This window comes from Rhyacophila brunnea, unplaced genomic scaffold, assembly GCF_057557595.1.
Source record: "Rhyacophila brunnea isolate RB1 unplaced genomic scaffold, BYU_Rbru_1.0 scaffold_1, whole genome shotgun sequence".
Classification (NCBI taxonomy): Eukaryota; Metazoa; Arthropoda; class Insecta; order Trichoptera; family Rhyacophilidae; genus Rhyacophila; species Rhyacophila brunnea.
This window is the reverse complement of record NW_028232751.1, coordinates 47,463,887-47,480,626: the sequence shown is the minus strand read 5'-3', so window position 1 is coordinate 47,480,626 and position 16,740 is coordinate 47,463,887. Positions and strand designations below refer to the sequence as shown.

Sequence of the window (16,740 nt, the reverse complement as noted above, 5' to 3'; positions counted from 1 at the left end):
TTATGTAGTTATTACCTAATTATTTTGGACAGAGTGCAATCACGACAACAATATTATGCGCGAAGGTTTTAGGCTGTGGGACAAGAGCCTACCATATTTCATACAATTTGAAAGACACTGAGGTCACGTAACGTAAAGTCCATACGAAAAAGTATCACAACAATTCCTTAACGAATAATCTGATATTTATTTTCGTCAGGCACGATGTCGTATATATTTTTTTAATATTATTATTTTTATAGAATATTAAATAATCAAGTGATTATAATATATTATAAATTCGTCAATTTGCAATTAAAAAATATTTTTCTTAAGAGGTTGGCTTTAAATTATTGCCTGGTATGGAATCTTTGCCACTGGTAGATATATAGACAAATTTCGAGAGTCTATATTTATAAAAATTATTTGAGAATATAGAAAGAAGATAAAAACTATAATTTGTAAAAGATTATCGTTCTCGGAAACATAGAGGAGGTAGATTGCTTACAATATGATGGTCCGTCCAAGTGGATACGTGGATGACAGAATGTAGAGATCGCTGGACTTGGAGAGATATAAGTAGGAGATATGAAATGAGTCACAATCCTCAACAGTGCGAAACGAATTAACGACAGCGCTTTCTAAATAGCGTTACTTATTGGTAATCGGCTTTTAATTAACTTAACTTAATTAATAACCAGTGCCAGGATCCGAGAGTATTGTAAAAATCATTAGTTAACTTCGTCGCAATCAGATAGGATACATATAGCTTAGTGGAGAGGCACATGAGCGCGAATCCCGGGGGTGTTTTCAAATTATGTACTTTATAATAATATGTCGTATTAAGTAGAGTGCATTGATTTCTGTATAGTATGATGTTAGTATTTATTCACCTATTTAACACGATCGATAAGCTACCTGGTAATATGCATATTATTCTTGAAGCGACCATTGGGTCGTCTGCCCGATTTTCTCGCGCTGGACTTTCCAGTTTTTTGGTCACATATCACGTAGGGAGAATTAACAAGTGTGATTAGGTTAAGTCAAATATTTAACGATTAAAATAAGAGCTATAGCAAACTGACGCTGGTTTTAGTGTAATTGAATTACGACATGAATAGAGCTGCTTTTCGACAGTCAAATCATCCGACTCACGATCCTCAGTGAAAAGATCTCAACAAAGAATAAAAATAATTCTGTTATCAATCAATAGGTACCTATCTACGTAGCACTCTTACTTAACTAGCTTTCAATTTAAAAGTTAATATGGTAAGGAGAGGAATCCACGACCACTTCCACTGTAGTACAATGTCATAATTATAATATACTATCGTTTCAAGTAGACGAATTGCAAAAGAAAATGCGTCTCTCATAATATTGTCAATTCGAAACTAAGGTGTGTGTACAGCGCCCCTAAAGGGCCTAAAGCACCAAGTTACGGAGGTGAGAAATGGTATCATGCCTCTTCGTGTATACTATAGTCTCAGGTAACTGAATCACAAAAGAAGCTACACCCCTCATATTACGTATACTTCTCTTTACCTCGATTAGCTGTAATATTTTCCGAATGACGTGACACTATTTCCTGGTGCCTTAATATCATTCATTCGTAATTTACTTGCTAAATGGATTGGTATGTTTTCTTATTATTGTACATTTTTATGAAATTATTGCATGATTAAAAAAATACCAAGTAAAAGTGTTTTTCTCCTTTACACATAAAATCGTTCATTCTGAAATCAATTTTATTTTTCTTCACTAACACTATTTTTACAAGGTGTGATATATTATTAAATTTGTTCATTGTTGAACATACATAATTTTGATAACCCTTCTGAGAAAATATATTATAACCGATAGAAAAAGTCTTTTAGTAAATTAAGTATGGCGCCTTTAGCATAATGTGCATGGGCGCGAAATCCAAGAGATGCTGGTTCGATTCCTGCGGTTTTACTTTTTTCAAAAAGATTTTTTCTATTAGTTATAATATATTTCTCGGAAGTGTTTTCAGAATTATATATATTCAATAATTAGAATGATATATTCTTAAATCTTGTGAGTTATTCGTTGAATGGAAAAAATAGTTAATTAGTTCCTTTTTGTATAATAAATAAAAAAAATGCTTTACAAAAACAACGTTAAACATATTTTTAATAGTTAAAAATTGAATTATAGTTAGGTATAGGTATTACGTAAACCAATTGACGTGACAATAAGCGTTTTCGCTTACAATGCAATGATATAAAATGTGCTCTATAATAAATATTTGCGAACTGCGTATTGTTTTTAACCGCTGTCGTTTTTGCAAGAGTATTTATTGTGAAAGCCTCATTCGTTAATTAAAAAGCTTTTGATTTCAAAACAGTGTTTATTTATTATATTAGGCTTGATAATTTTGTTAATTGATAACGGGAATTTATTGTTTCACTATAAATTATTTTTATTTGTTTCAGATTATTTAGAGGACGTTTAATTAATACTAGCAGTGTGATTTATTAATATCCACCTAATAAATTATTTACATTTATTACAATATCATAAAAATATACCTACCAACTATACATAGTAGGTACCTATGTATCTACTGTATTTTAAACTTCTAACCTTTTTATATATCAGAAATTGACGATTAGCGAATTAGAGATAACTATATATTTTTTTTTACCATGTCCGATACAAATAAGATCATATTATTACGGCCCTCCACAGAGTAGAGGTTTGTATTAGAAGAGTTTTATTTTTGCGAGACATGGATGAGACGAGCAAACACAATTTTAAAAAAAAAATGTGATGTGATGAAGACGTCCTGTTTTCTATTGTCCAATTTTCAGTAAGGAGCGGCACAACCTGAACTTTTTATTATAGGTGGGAGACACAGACATCCGAGACCTTCCGGACCATGGCAAACGAGGTTGGAAGAGCTGATACGCTTTGTAATTTCTGTATTAATCGTATTAAATTAATGTATTGCTGGAGTCCCTCTGTCGTCGGTCACCGATACTCGTGACTAGAGAATCCAATCCCGAGCCAATATTTGGATCCCGGGATTTCAGGTTTACGGTTTAACAATCCCGGGATTGAAATTTTTCCATAATTGATATAAAAAAATTATATACTTATACAAATAACATTGATAAAATCGTTCAAAAATAAATCTACTAATATTAAATTTATACTATTTAAGACATTTATTGTTAATATTGTGTAGGTACGTTCGACCTTGGAAATACATAGGTTTAATGGAAGAAATAATATTGTAATATAAATAATAATGTGAAAGTAAAACAGTTTTATTTATTTATGAAAAGATATTAAATAAAATACAATTTTAAATAAAAAGAAGACAGCTTTGGTGTAAATGGCTGAAACGTTTAACTAAATGTCTCTTGATTTGTTTATTCTATTTTTCAAATTCACTTTACGGATGTTACCTGCATCGTACATATTATTATGTGGAATGTTTAATTTATGCTAAACTATTTTCATTTATAAAATTTCGTAAAATCAATATTGTGTTTAGTGTTTACATATATTATAATATGAGATTGCTGTTTCTGATAGTACAGACTTAATGAATGGATTAGCGAGATTTAAAATAGTAAAGTAAATAATGGTGTATGGCCTTTCCGCTTCATAAATCTAATTAGTCAGCCAAATATGAAATTGCCGTAAAAGTTTAAGATCATGGTAGAATTACTTCGTTAAAAGTGGGAAGCATTGTTTTTTCCCAATATTTCTCATTTTTATTAATTTATGTGAAAAAATAACATGAATTGCCAACTTACACATGGGTAATAAATCAAACTTTATTCGAACTCAGTTTATTTCTAATGTAATTATTTGTTATTAAAAGTATTTTTTTCTGTTCTATTTTCGTTTTTATTTTATTTTCCATAAAAATTGATCCCGAAAGTTTCGGGATTGTGTTTACCAATCCCGGGATTCATTGGTATCGAAGATAGTTCGGGATCCCGGGATTGGAATCCCTACTCGTAACCTAGTTATAATTTTCGATCAGAAACTATTTTTAAATCAGACATTAATCATACTTGTTCCATATAAAATCAAGCATATAAAATGCTTGATTCTACTGTGTTTAATAACATATTAAAAAACAGACTCTCATAAACCTCTCTTTTGCGTTAACTACTACTGTGCTATAAAAGCAATCTTTGCCCCCTGCCAGAGGTGCGAGAGTTGGTGATAGACCGAGGGAAGTGGCGTGAACTTGTGCTTTCCCCATGCTGGAGCGTGATAAGCTGAAAGAAAAAAAGCCAGAAAGGGCACCTGATGAGGTAGTAGTCAATGCAGACCCGGACCTGGATGCTTGCGAGAGTTTAACGCACATGACCTCTTGTTCAGACGGCAGCGATTAATGCTCCGTGTTTATCGGAAAAAAAGCCTCAAAGCGGGCGACTCTCATGCCGTCATCATCCCTGGATGCATCATCCAAGGGAATAAGTGCCTCAAGTAATACCAAAGTCATTTCAGACTCCGTACTGGTATGTCCACAATCCGGTCGGTTGGTGCCGCACATGACGCTGTTGGGTCTGAGACCCAGCTTTACTGCATGGCATGAAGGAATCCATGGGTCCGATCCCCCCTCGATGGTAACAAAGTTGTAGCCTTTTTTTGGCTTGAGTGATTACGTTTCAGTAAACTTGTCGAGCGGATTCATGCATGTCTGCAAGTAGATCAATTGAAGCAGGCGGTTGCTTGGATTGCGTGTTATAAGCAAGCAGATAAAACATATTAGGAAACATTTATACGCAGTGCAAATATTGAAGATTGACACGTAAGAGGTAGGTCACCTACTCCATCGTTCGACAAATATGAAGGATACTACTACAACCTGCCTATACCTTCAGCCATCTGGGCGGGACTGAAAAAATATAATTAGATTATTTTGCGAAGGGTGGAGATAGGGTTTTAAGAACTGCAATAAATAGTGCAGACTAAACTTTGTCAGTTATGCATATTTGTTTTCATTGAAATGAGACTAAAATTTTACAGACGGTGTGGTGTGTTAGTTTTTAAAATTCAATTAAACTCTGCGAATAGCGAAAGCCATAATAAATAGTAGTCAAAAAATACATAAAATATCTAAAATTAGGCAATTAAATCATACATTACTCTGGATATTTATTAGATAGAATATATATTTTTATCTATTATAGTTTGGTTAGACAGGGCCTAATGAATTTTAAAAAATGAACCCAAAATATGTGTGTATAAAAAATATTCTTAAGCAAATGAAAACAAATAAGTATGAATGAAGAAGAGTGCAAAATTTTGTCGTATCGCCCAAAGTATACCAAAACTATTATGGTTTGGTTTAGGCAGGGTTTAATTGATTTTTAAAAATTAACCAACACCATCTGTAAATAATAATTGTAGTCTTAGTTCAATAAAAACAAATACGTATGACTAAAAAAGTTTAATATATGACGGATCTTAACAGCCTACATTGTTATGTTTAAGCCAATATAACCAACTTTACTCCACGGGCAACACCGATCCTTGTCGATGGTCGATTTTGACAAGCGTTCTGCCGAAAAAACGTAGAGGCCGCTATTTTGATTTCCGGCGCCAAAACGACATGTCTCGTGGATAAAAGGATTCAAGCTGTATCTATTATCCAAGGATTCAAGGCTTCTTGAAATTGTCTGCCGCCTGGTACAGACATGACTTCAGGAGAAGTCTCTCGATATATTCATGGACGGGACATAACTAGAGATCCGACCGGCGGTAGCCATGCTGAGTAGCCGTCTGTTTCGTTCCACTATGGGTATTTTACTTTATTATTTGGTCCACCAATCTTATTTATTATTCTTTCCTCCATCCTTTGCTACTGTTAATCAGTGACAAAGATTATTTAGACATGCTCTATTTCTATCAGGACAATATTGCTTTTATTGATTGCTGCCTAGAACGGTTACTTGAATTGAAATCATACCAATCAAAGTGATTCTTGAGATACGAAATGTGTCGTCTTTTTGTCACATATCATTTTAATCTTTATTTGAATAATGGATGAACACAAAAGAAACCACATTCAATAGTAAAGTATGCATTTGATTTTAGATTAAACTACGTGGTTATATTGAAATCTACCGGACTCTGCTGATAATGTAAAATTGAAAAAAAAAAATTGAAAAAATCAGCAGTCACTATATGCGTACACATATTGTCCATTAATCGCTAAATACTATTTACCCTATTAACGGTGATTAGTGATATGCTATATTGAGATATATGATATATTATATAGGTATTTATGTACTTACTTACATTCGTATTAATTTATTACAAATGAGATTGCTATAATTTTTGGCCAACAAAAAACCGCGCTGCGTTTGCGGTGAGAGAAATACAAATTTATGAGATTTGTTTTATTTTGTTGCGGGATTACGAAATTTATGCTTAATGTTGGTTAATTTTATTGCAAACGCATGCCGTTTTTATAATATAAGTAGTCGATTCTCATACATAATTTTAAAGGGACTAAATTTTAAATATGCCGCGACAAAAAAATATTTAAAAATAATTACGTCATTAAAAACTGATAGATAGTACACATTACATATTATAAAAATATGAAGCTTAGTACTTTGGGAACGTACAATTTATGTGGGGGTTTGTATATTGAATTAATACCGATAAAGCAGTCAAGGACAGGGCTTCGAACCGGAAGTGAATCGAAAATCGGGAAAACCGTTTTTTACGGTTCGGTACATGTTCAAACATACGCGTTAACATGATCTTACTCCCGACCAACGATGCCATGTCTACTAAAATTTCAGTATATCTACTGATATTTTTGCCAAAACACTTACTGAATGTTTTTTTTTGAAATCCGAGAAATCTACTGATATTAGGGTATTTTTCATATATTTTGTAAGTTAACTGATGATTATTTTAATAATGAACTTCAAAAGATTTACGTAAGCCTATTTTGATGTGGATTAAAAAATATCAGTCTTCTAAAATTGACAAAGGAAGCATTGTAACCCTACCCAAGAGTAGTATTTTACCCACTGACATCGTTATTGTTAATAATAAATTAATTTTAATATTTCTGTTTCATAATGCATATTTTATGGCAGATTTTATGGCGAACTTATGGCAAGCTCATATTTTATGTTGAACAGATAAATAAGTTAGATATAATAATATATTTTTTTACAAAAAAGTTTTACAAGTAAATACTTATAGAAGTATTATATATTATTTTAAAATAATGACGACATAGCCATGTGTATTTTCTTCGGTTTTTAATAAGTAGTTTTTACAAATAATATTTACCAATATATGCATTAACGGAAACGACGAAATTCATGCTTAAAAATGATATATCACATTGTATAAAAAATAGCAGGCATATACTCTTCAAAAATAAGCATTACATTAAATTTAATTTAACAGTCTTATTATTGTTATTTTATTTCATGTGTATCAAATTCAAATCATTCTCGATCATGTGACGCATTTCGACATAATTCTCATAATAAATTTATAATATTATATTATTATATAAATTTATGGCTATGGGCGTGCAGTAGAGTATAACCGTTGGTTTCGGAGTGTAGCACCGGGGTATCATACAAGTACCATAAAATGATCAAAATTATGGTAGAAAATATTTTTTAATACAAATAAAAACATTTAAAAATGAATCACTCGGTCACCAAACCGATATCTATATATTTTTTTACTTAAGGGGGAAGGTGTTCCATGTCAGCTATTTTCTGGTATTTTCGGAGGTTAAGCCTGAATCTTACGTAAGATTTATAGAAAAACTATTTATATAATTATGAAGCTTATTCATCGGCAAATATTTATGTTAAACATTTGATAACTGCATAAAGTATTTTTATGACGTAAAATAATATTCTTTGGAACCTTGAAATGTAATAATTGATAACGAAGCCATATTTTTGTGACATTAATAGACTGTGTTGATAACCGTTTTTTCCACTAAATATTATGTCAAAACGTTTATTATAGATAGCTTTAATGTTATCAAACATAATGTAGTAAAATATATTCAGTATAATTATAATATTTGCAGTTTCTGTTCCCTCTAAATCTAACGGAATCGACTAGACATTTTGTTATTAAAATATGCTATAATTATAGACATTCCAAATAATCTAAAGCTACGTATCAGAAGGGTTATCATTAATCATTGAATAAATGATGAAACATCTTGTTAATTATAAATTTATAATACTAAATAGTGAAATATTTTAAACGACAATTTCCGTGAAATTTTCGACAAGCTAATTTTCCATTAGAATCGCCTACGAACTGGCGCATGATGTCTAGTATTTATAGCTCGTATTATTTTCACTTTATATGTCCAAAAAAATACGCCAACACACTAGTATTGTACACAAATTTGTTTGTAACACTAAATGCTACAAATTGAGCACAAAAATAGGTTAAATAAACGGATATTCAAGCGTATTATAGCAAACGTAAAATCATTTTGACAGAAGGATCGGAAAGCAAAAAAAATCTGAAGAAATTTGTATTTGCGTAAATTCTACGTAATGTCATACTAAATCATACATTCTAATTTTTAACACTGTTGCAATCTATTTTGCCTAATATTGCAACATAGCAATTAGTTTTCTGTCCCTTTCTACAACTATCTCCCTCTACATTCAAAATAATTATGATTGTAGTAGGTATGTATTTTATAAATTGTGATAGATTTTATTTTATTTCAGTGAAATATATCGGGTCGTCCAGTATTGCCATATCTACTAAAATATTATTGGATTGATATTTTAGTAAATAAGTGAATGAAGTTTTTCACCATTTGTATCTACTATTAGTTTTACTATTTTTATTTAATAAATAATACACATGAGGTTTTACGAATTTCACATTTGTTATTAAACATACTTACATAATTTAGAACACCCCAAACACATCGCGAAGTAAAAATATCTATATTTTTTACTTAGCCAAATTATGAATCTACCTAGGTTAAGTACCTACTGATATTTATATTACAGAAAATTTAACTTTTACTAAATTATGAATTTGCGAGATTATAATAATACAGATGATTTTAAAGAATACTTTCATCAAATAATAACTTAATAATGGATGCCTGTACTTACATAATATTTTCCAATGAAATATTTTTTTCTTTTAAATTAACTTTACTTTCGAAAGTTTAGCCTGGCAATACTATGAACGTCATTTATTTCAGCGGGAATGCGAAATTTTCATCCTCGGTTTTTGACATAGGTACCTAACAATATTATCACAATTATTTATATCGATTGTACTTACAAAAAATGCCACGAACTCACTATCCGATGGCTGGAAGTTCCAAAAAAAGACGTAGGAGAAAAGATGGAAATATTAATACATTAAAAACACAAAGGTTTGAAATTATTATTTTATAATTTGACATAATTATACATAGTTGAAAAAACCACATTTCACAGAAAATTTTGTTTCACAATATTTATTTATCTTGCAAAAGGAAGTTTTGCGTATTACTTATTAATACACACAATTAAGTATAATGATCATTTGTACTTATATTATGTTTGTGCCATGTCTTATTCGAAATTAGTGTGTCTGTGACAAAAATTATAATCTGGTACAATAATTAATAGCAGCTATACATTTTGTTTTCTGTTAACTATCTACTAAACTAATATTTTTGAATGTATTATAGTATTGATATATTGCCGAAGACTATGCCTGAGCATGGAAATCCTCAAAGCATACTACCTGAACCAGAATTTCATCCCACATTTGAACACGAACACGAAGAATTTATTATAGAAAATGAAATTGAAGATTCAAGCCCTAAATTCCGTGTAGAAGGCCGTAGAATTATAGACTTTTCATATTTTTTCCAACAACTTCAATTAATTAGCCACCATGATTCTCCATTTAATTGTAATTTATCACATTTAGAAATTTTTGGGGAAAATCGGGATAACTTTAGTAGTACATTTTTTATCCAATGTAAACTTTGTGGTAAAAAATTAAAATTATATACCACTGAAATGAACAAAAACAAAATGAATCTGTGTGACGCATTTGTATCCAGTATAATCAGTATCGGCAGTGGATTTTCAAATCTGGAAGAAATGTGTTCAGCAATTGACGTTCCATCGATTACAGCAAGAACATACAGAAAGAGTCAACAGAAGGTGTACGAGTGGTTTGAAGAAACCAAAAATAAGAGTATGGAAAACGCTGCGAAAGAAGAGCGACAACTTGCAATCGAAAATGGTGACGTCGATTCTTCTGGTATTCCCATGATATCAGTTGTTGCAGACGGCTGTTGGTCGAAACGTTCATACAGATGCAATTATTCCGCAGCATCTGGCGCTGCCACGATCATTGGTCAAAGAACCGGAAAGATTTTGTACATGTCAGTGAAAAATAAATATTGCGATTTGTGCGCCAAAGCTAAAAATAAAAATATCCCTGCTCAACAACATAAATGCTTTTTAAATTACACCGGTCCGTCAGCTGGAATGGAATCTACAGCAATATTAGAAGGCTTTAAAGAATCTATTAATACACATGGATTGATTTATTCAAAATTGATTGCTGATGGAGATTCCAGCACATACAAAAAAATTCTTGATTGTCACCCATATCCAAATGTAACTGTCGAGAAAGTTGAATGTAAAAACCATTTAATTAGAAATTATTGTGGCAAAATAGAGGCATTAACCAAAGACACAAGATATCCCTTGAATGTAAGAAAAATCATTGCGTCAAGAAAAAGACGTCTGCGGAAAGCCGTCATAGGTGCAATCAAGTATAGAAAACTACAAGATAGTACTTTCGAAGAAAAGGTTATCGCTTTGAAAAAAGATTTTATTAATGGACCGCACCATGTTTTTGGAGACCATACTTCTTGTCTACCATATTTTTGTACAAATGAACCAAATACAGAGGACATGCTTGATGTAAATTATGTACCAGCATTAAAAGAATGCAGTCTATTTTCTCAATTAATGATATATAATTCTCGTTTGGTGCTAAATTCAAAAAGTTTAATTTATAATTTTTCTACTAATATTTCAGAATCTTTTAATAACATGATTGCAAAATTTGTAGGCGGCAAGAGAATTAACTACTCTCAAAGACAATCGTACATGGGACGATGTGCAGCGGCGGTAATCGCATTTAATACAAATAAGTTACATTGCACAATTCAAAAACAAGTTTATAAAAATAGCCCAAAAGCCTTCATAAATCGCTTAGAATCAAGAAGGTTGAAAATAAATAAAAAAAAAATAGGAAAATCTTGGCGAAAACCAATACATTCTGTTCCTTTATCTAATCCAGATTATGGAGAGAGTTGCCAAAAACCTGATATGGACAAAAATCAATATCAATTGTTAAAAGAAACTTTTTTGAAAAAACTCAAACTGACAAACTATGAGAGGAGGGATATAGAAAGACGCACTGTATTACAATCTGAATGTGCAGAATGGCTAGAAAGGCGACGAAACCTTCTTACTGCCTCTGTTTTTGGAAAGGTGTGTAAGCGGCGAGAAAATACAAAATTTGGGCCTTTGGTAAAACGTTTATTATATAGCCAATCATTAGCCAACGTGAAAGCGGTAAAATATGGTAAAGAAAATGAATCAATAGCTTTACAACAGCTTAGTGTACAAGAACGAATTAAGATTGAGAGATGTGGATTGTTTATCGATGATGTGTATGATTTTATCGGTGCAACGCCAGATGGCATCAGCGATGATGATACAATTATTGAAATAAAATGTCCTTTCTCAGCTGCTGGAATAAGTGCAAATGAAGCTATTGTACAGAAAAAAAATTAAATTTTGGAAAGTAGATAAAGACAGGAATATGGTAATAGATAAAAATCACGATTGGTACTTCCAGATTCAGGGGCAGCTTCATATTACTAAGAAAGATGTCTGTTTATTTGGAGTTTGGACGGGACATAATTTTCCTGTTAAAATAGAATTAATCAAAAAAGACGAGACATTTTGGATTGAAAAGATTGAAAAAAAGATATATCACTTTTATATGAATTGTCTACTGCCAGAAATAGTAGATCCCAGAACCAGTAGATCTATGAATATTAGAGAACCAGAAAGGCTGAATTTCTAAATTTTTATTTTAAATTTTATTATGCTTAATATATTTTCAACAAGTCTATATTACATCACTATTTTATAGTTCATCAAGATATATCTAATTTACTAATATAGTTTACTGTTACGAGACACCCAGAACGAGTGTAATTTTATGAAATTCAAAATAATATGTATACTTACATCTAAATAATGATACCTACAGATCTTGCTGGCGATTCCACTGTGCCATATTTTGTATAAGCATTTGTCTCTGCAGCCGTGGGGTTTGGTTCCGTGTAAAAAGTACATTTTGTTCTCAAGGTCAAAAACCAAATTGGTTGTGCCAATGGCTTATAACCATTCCTCATAAATGATTATAACTGATATCACCTAATAACTGATCAGTGCCACGCACGAGTTAACTCGCGGGATCTTTTAAACGTCATAACTTCTGAATGTACTGTTTGTGTATATTTTCTTAACAATATTTATCATTTTAGTGTGAAAATATTCACGTTAAACATGTTGATTTGGTAAATTTTCACAAATATTTATCATTCTATTCTTATTTCATATTTTTTAAGGGATTCATTTTATTCCAAAAATAACTGACCTACAAGTACCCACCTGGTAAAGATTGGATTTGGATTGGATGGAATTTCCTAGTAGATTTTCCAACTAAACAACATGACGCTTTCTATATATTATTTACTGTTAGTTTTGAAATTATTGTATTTGAAATAAATAATGTATCAATAATACACATAGAAATCAATAGATATATAAAATAGATATCACAGTTTAAAAATCAGAAAGATCAATGCATATTACCATTGTTTATGTTACAATATAAAACAACATTTATCATTGAACGTAGGTACCAAGAAAAATAGACTTCATTAAAATGTGTCAATATAGTATATACCCGATATAATTATATAAATTATTATATTGTTAATTACTCTGTGGGGTCCATATATACTGCTTCAATTGTAATTTAATTTTACAGTATAATTATTTATGTTAAGTACTTGATTTACTTATTATATGTACAAATGTAATATACTTACCTACTTATTAGGATATATCTTGGTGAATTTTAAAATAAGAGGAAATTAAATGGAGGTCATCGTGTCTAACTAGATGTCAGCCGTTGTTAAGTCTTATATAAATATTTATACATTATTAAATTGTTTTTCTGTTTTTTATTGATGTAAAGACATGGCATGTATTCAAAGTAATAACAAATTAGCTGTGTACTATTTATTTAACTTATATTAAAACCCCAAGATTGATTTCGTCTTACGACATATTTTATTCTTCTAAGTTTTACTATGACATTGTAATATGAACCATGGATATAGTATAGTACTTAAAAAAATCAAAACTGGTAATATATTATTTCAATATTTAATTGTCAATTTTCATTTGAAGTCAGCATTTAATTACTGGTATAACACATAATTATTAACTGATATCTACAACTTCAGATGGACAAATTAATTGATATATCATATTATCAGTTTTCATTTCCTTTCAACAATGTATTCATTCTAGCAGCTATTTTAAATATCTTACTAGTTTTTATGTCATGGCACCTTACAAAGGCTCCGAGCAATCGTATACTGAGCTTCGAGAACAGATGTTTACGACGGATACTGGGTGTGCGGTAATTTTAGAAGTAACGGGAGATAAAAGAACGCACCAAATAGCCTCCCATCACGCTGAGAGTGAATACGCAACTTTGTACCTGGCCCGGCCACGTGCTGCGAGTGCCTGAAGAGAATCCCAATCTGGTTTGCCTGTTCTTCAAGCCAACCGGATTCCGGCGTCCTGGATGGCCGCTAAATACTATCTATATAGCATATCTGGCGGAGTTACGGGCTGCTAGTATGACCTGGAACGATGCAAAAAAACTAGAGTGACAGAGATTCTTGGAGGCGCCGCATTGTATCCATATGCTGCAACTAAGATGCGGATATAGCCGAAGAGAAGAAGTAATATACAGCATCTAGAAAACTTAAAGCCTTTGAAATGTGTGTGTATAGATACATGCACCTTTCATTGGTGTTGGAAAGACAATTTTTCTAATATCAAAGTGATATTGAGGCTGAAAAAGACAAGACTTGGAGAGTAAGCTCTACCAAATGACATACCTAATATGATACAAGTAACTGATATGCACAATTATATTATATTTTATATTACGAATCAAAATAGCAACTTTTATATCATTATCGATAATAAATTTAGTGCAAAAATGTTTTTATAAAATTGTTTTATTTTTTAAACATTAGTCACTTTATATTTACCTTGTGTAATTGTACTATTAAATCTATAAAATGGGTGTATATGCTTGATGGTCGACGTCATAAATCACGCCATGTTCGAATCGTACGCCGAAAGCCGGATTTATTTCATTATTAATTAAAAGATTTATTTCATTCCATCTTATTCATATGAAACCGTCGACAAGCAAAGATCTCGGTAGACATTTTCTCCATCTGCAAAAAACATAACATAGGAACTGTTAATAGTGTGATTTTTAATCTTTTATAGTTGGCGACTGTTTGAAGAGTGGTAATTAAAACGGATTAGTGATAATACAAAGCATCAAAAAAGATTGATTAACTAAAATAAAGTAATCAGGTAGGTAACATGTTTAATAACAACTAGAACGCCTTAGATTATATCAAACAAATATAATATATATGAAATCACAGGTTTTATATAATTCTGGAATGAATGTAACTAACCTCAAAAAAAGGATTGTATTACGTCGGAATTATGAAACATTGAAAGCATGTATAGACTAAGAAAACAATAAATAAACACTTGAATAATATATGCAAAACACACAGAATACTACGATAGTAATAAATAACATAATATTGTACTTACAGATAGTGTTTCTTATTCCTGATATAAAACACAATTGTTTTAGGTACCTTGCAATTTGCAAACATAATATTTGACAGCAGAGAGATTTTTATATTAGTCTATGGCCAAAAATACGGATTTATTTGGCCGGCTAATAAAAAGATTTTAATATAGCAAGAACATTTTAAATATGCGACAAATAAATAAAAGTATATATAATATAGTTGTTAAAAAAATCTGTGTACATTATAAAATATATTTAATATTATAAATACATATATTTTTTAAATTTATGTTATAATTTGTAAACGACGAAGCACGTCAGCTAATACGCATAGTAAATGTTTAAACTTCGGTAATCAAATTCGAATGTGACAGAAAGAGAAAGAATAACTTTTTAATCATATTAGCATGCGTAAAAGAGATGTAACATAATATCACTTTCACTTTAAAAATCATACCTAGTATTCAATGTCATAGTTCAACTTTAAATGAAAAAACAGAAACTCTAGGTAAGCATGTGTGCCCTTAAACCGTAACAAAAACAAAAATGAAAGCCCTAGTCAAACAGCTTCTGTTAAATGCACTGATTAGAACGTCGCGAACAAAAGCCGGTGATAAGCTCTCTCTTGACAATATTAATATTATATATAATATTCTGTTTGTTGCATTTCACCAATACATTAGTGCAGTGATTCCCAATTGGGTCCTCGCAACCCGAGAAAGTTCACTAAAAGGTAGGTAGGTACATCATTTATTACATCGTGAACTAGGTCCCTTTATTTCAAGTATTTGAATGATTGCAGGTTCTATGAGTTTGGTCTTGTTACCCGTTCAACGGAAACCTGTGGGTGTCCTAAAATCTACTTAAGTCAGTTCAATCAGCTGTCGGACCGTCCGACTTGTTCGCCAAAAAGGCCAATTTTCTTCTATTTAGAAACTTGACTTATATTGCGTTTGGCAGTTTTGTATTAGATTTTGTTACTTATTACACATTTTTTTTTAATTTTGCCTCTGTGGTTCTCTCCCATGGGCACTTTTAACTCGAAGTAATGTAAATTCAGATAAATTACACTTGTTGATGAGACATTCTCAATTATACAAATACTGATACTTCACATCCATAGTATGGTTTTTCAACTTAAATTTATTTTTTAACATATTGTGGACATTCCAAATTATAAGTTTAAGACGTTCACAACATGACATGAAACATTATTCTAAAGAAAAAACTAATAAAAAAGATAAAAATGAAAATATATAATATAAACATACATAAGCAGTAAAAATACAATTATACATCTATAGAAGTTCAAAGAAGTACCGCGATACGCCCGATGAAGACCAGGTGTGGTGCGGGACGTACTAGATGTAGTTTGGTGAGGCCATTGACTTCAGTGCTGGCTCATTTTGTGCTCTTTCCAAGAAGAAAAAGAAGCAGTCGGTGCTAACCTACATTTCGAATACATCAATAATTATTGCATTCCGCTTCTTTGTCCTCAGGATCCATAATTCAACAAATACAAAACAAGCATAATATTATCGTGTATACATATTTTCATACGATTAGAAAAGATACTGTGTCATAATGACATGAATATCATTCCCATAGAGTTAACTGATTATTTAGAGTTAAACACTTAACTAACCGAAAAATTTAGAGCACTTCCCCGTTAAGGTAGTTTCATTACCAATCGATACATTTCACCAAAGCACTCGAATGCATAAAAGCATTTCTAACGAGAAATTTAATTTTGCCGGAATAATAATTGAAGCTTTA

The 16,740-nt window shown here is 31.1% G+C and overlaps 1 long non-coding RNA gene across 1 annotated transcript; it reads right to left on the bottom strand.

Annotated features, from left to right (window-relative positions):
* Positions 1-13,371: 13,371 nt before the first annotated feature.
* LOC147079870 (uncharacterized) lies at positions 13,372-15,046 on the bottom strand. Its single transcript, XR_015070726.1, has 3 exons — positions 14,982-15,046; positions 14,393-14,584; positions 13,372-13,977 (listed from the first exon to the last, which is right to left on the bottom strand). It is a non-coding gene; the product is annotated as an uncharacterized LOC147079870 (long non-coding RNA).
* Between the last annotated feature and the right edge of the window lie 1,694 nt (positions 15,047-16,740).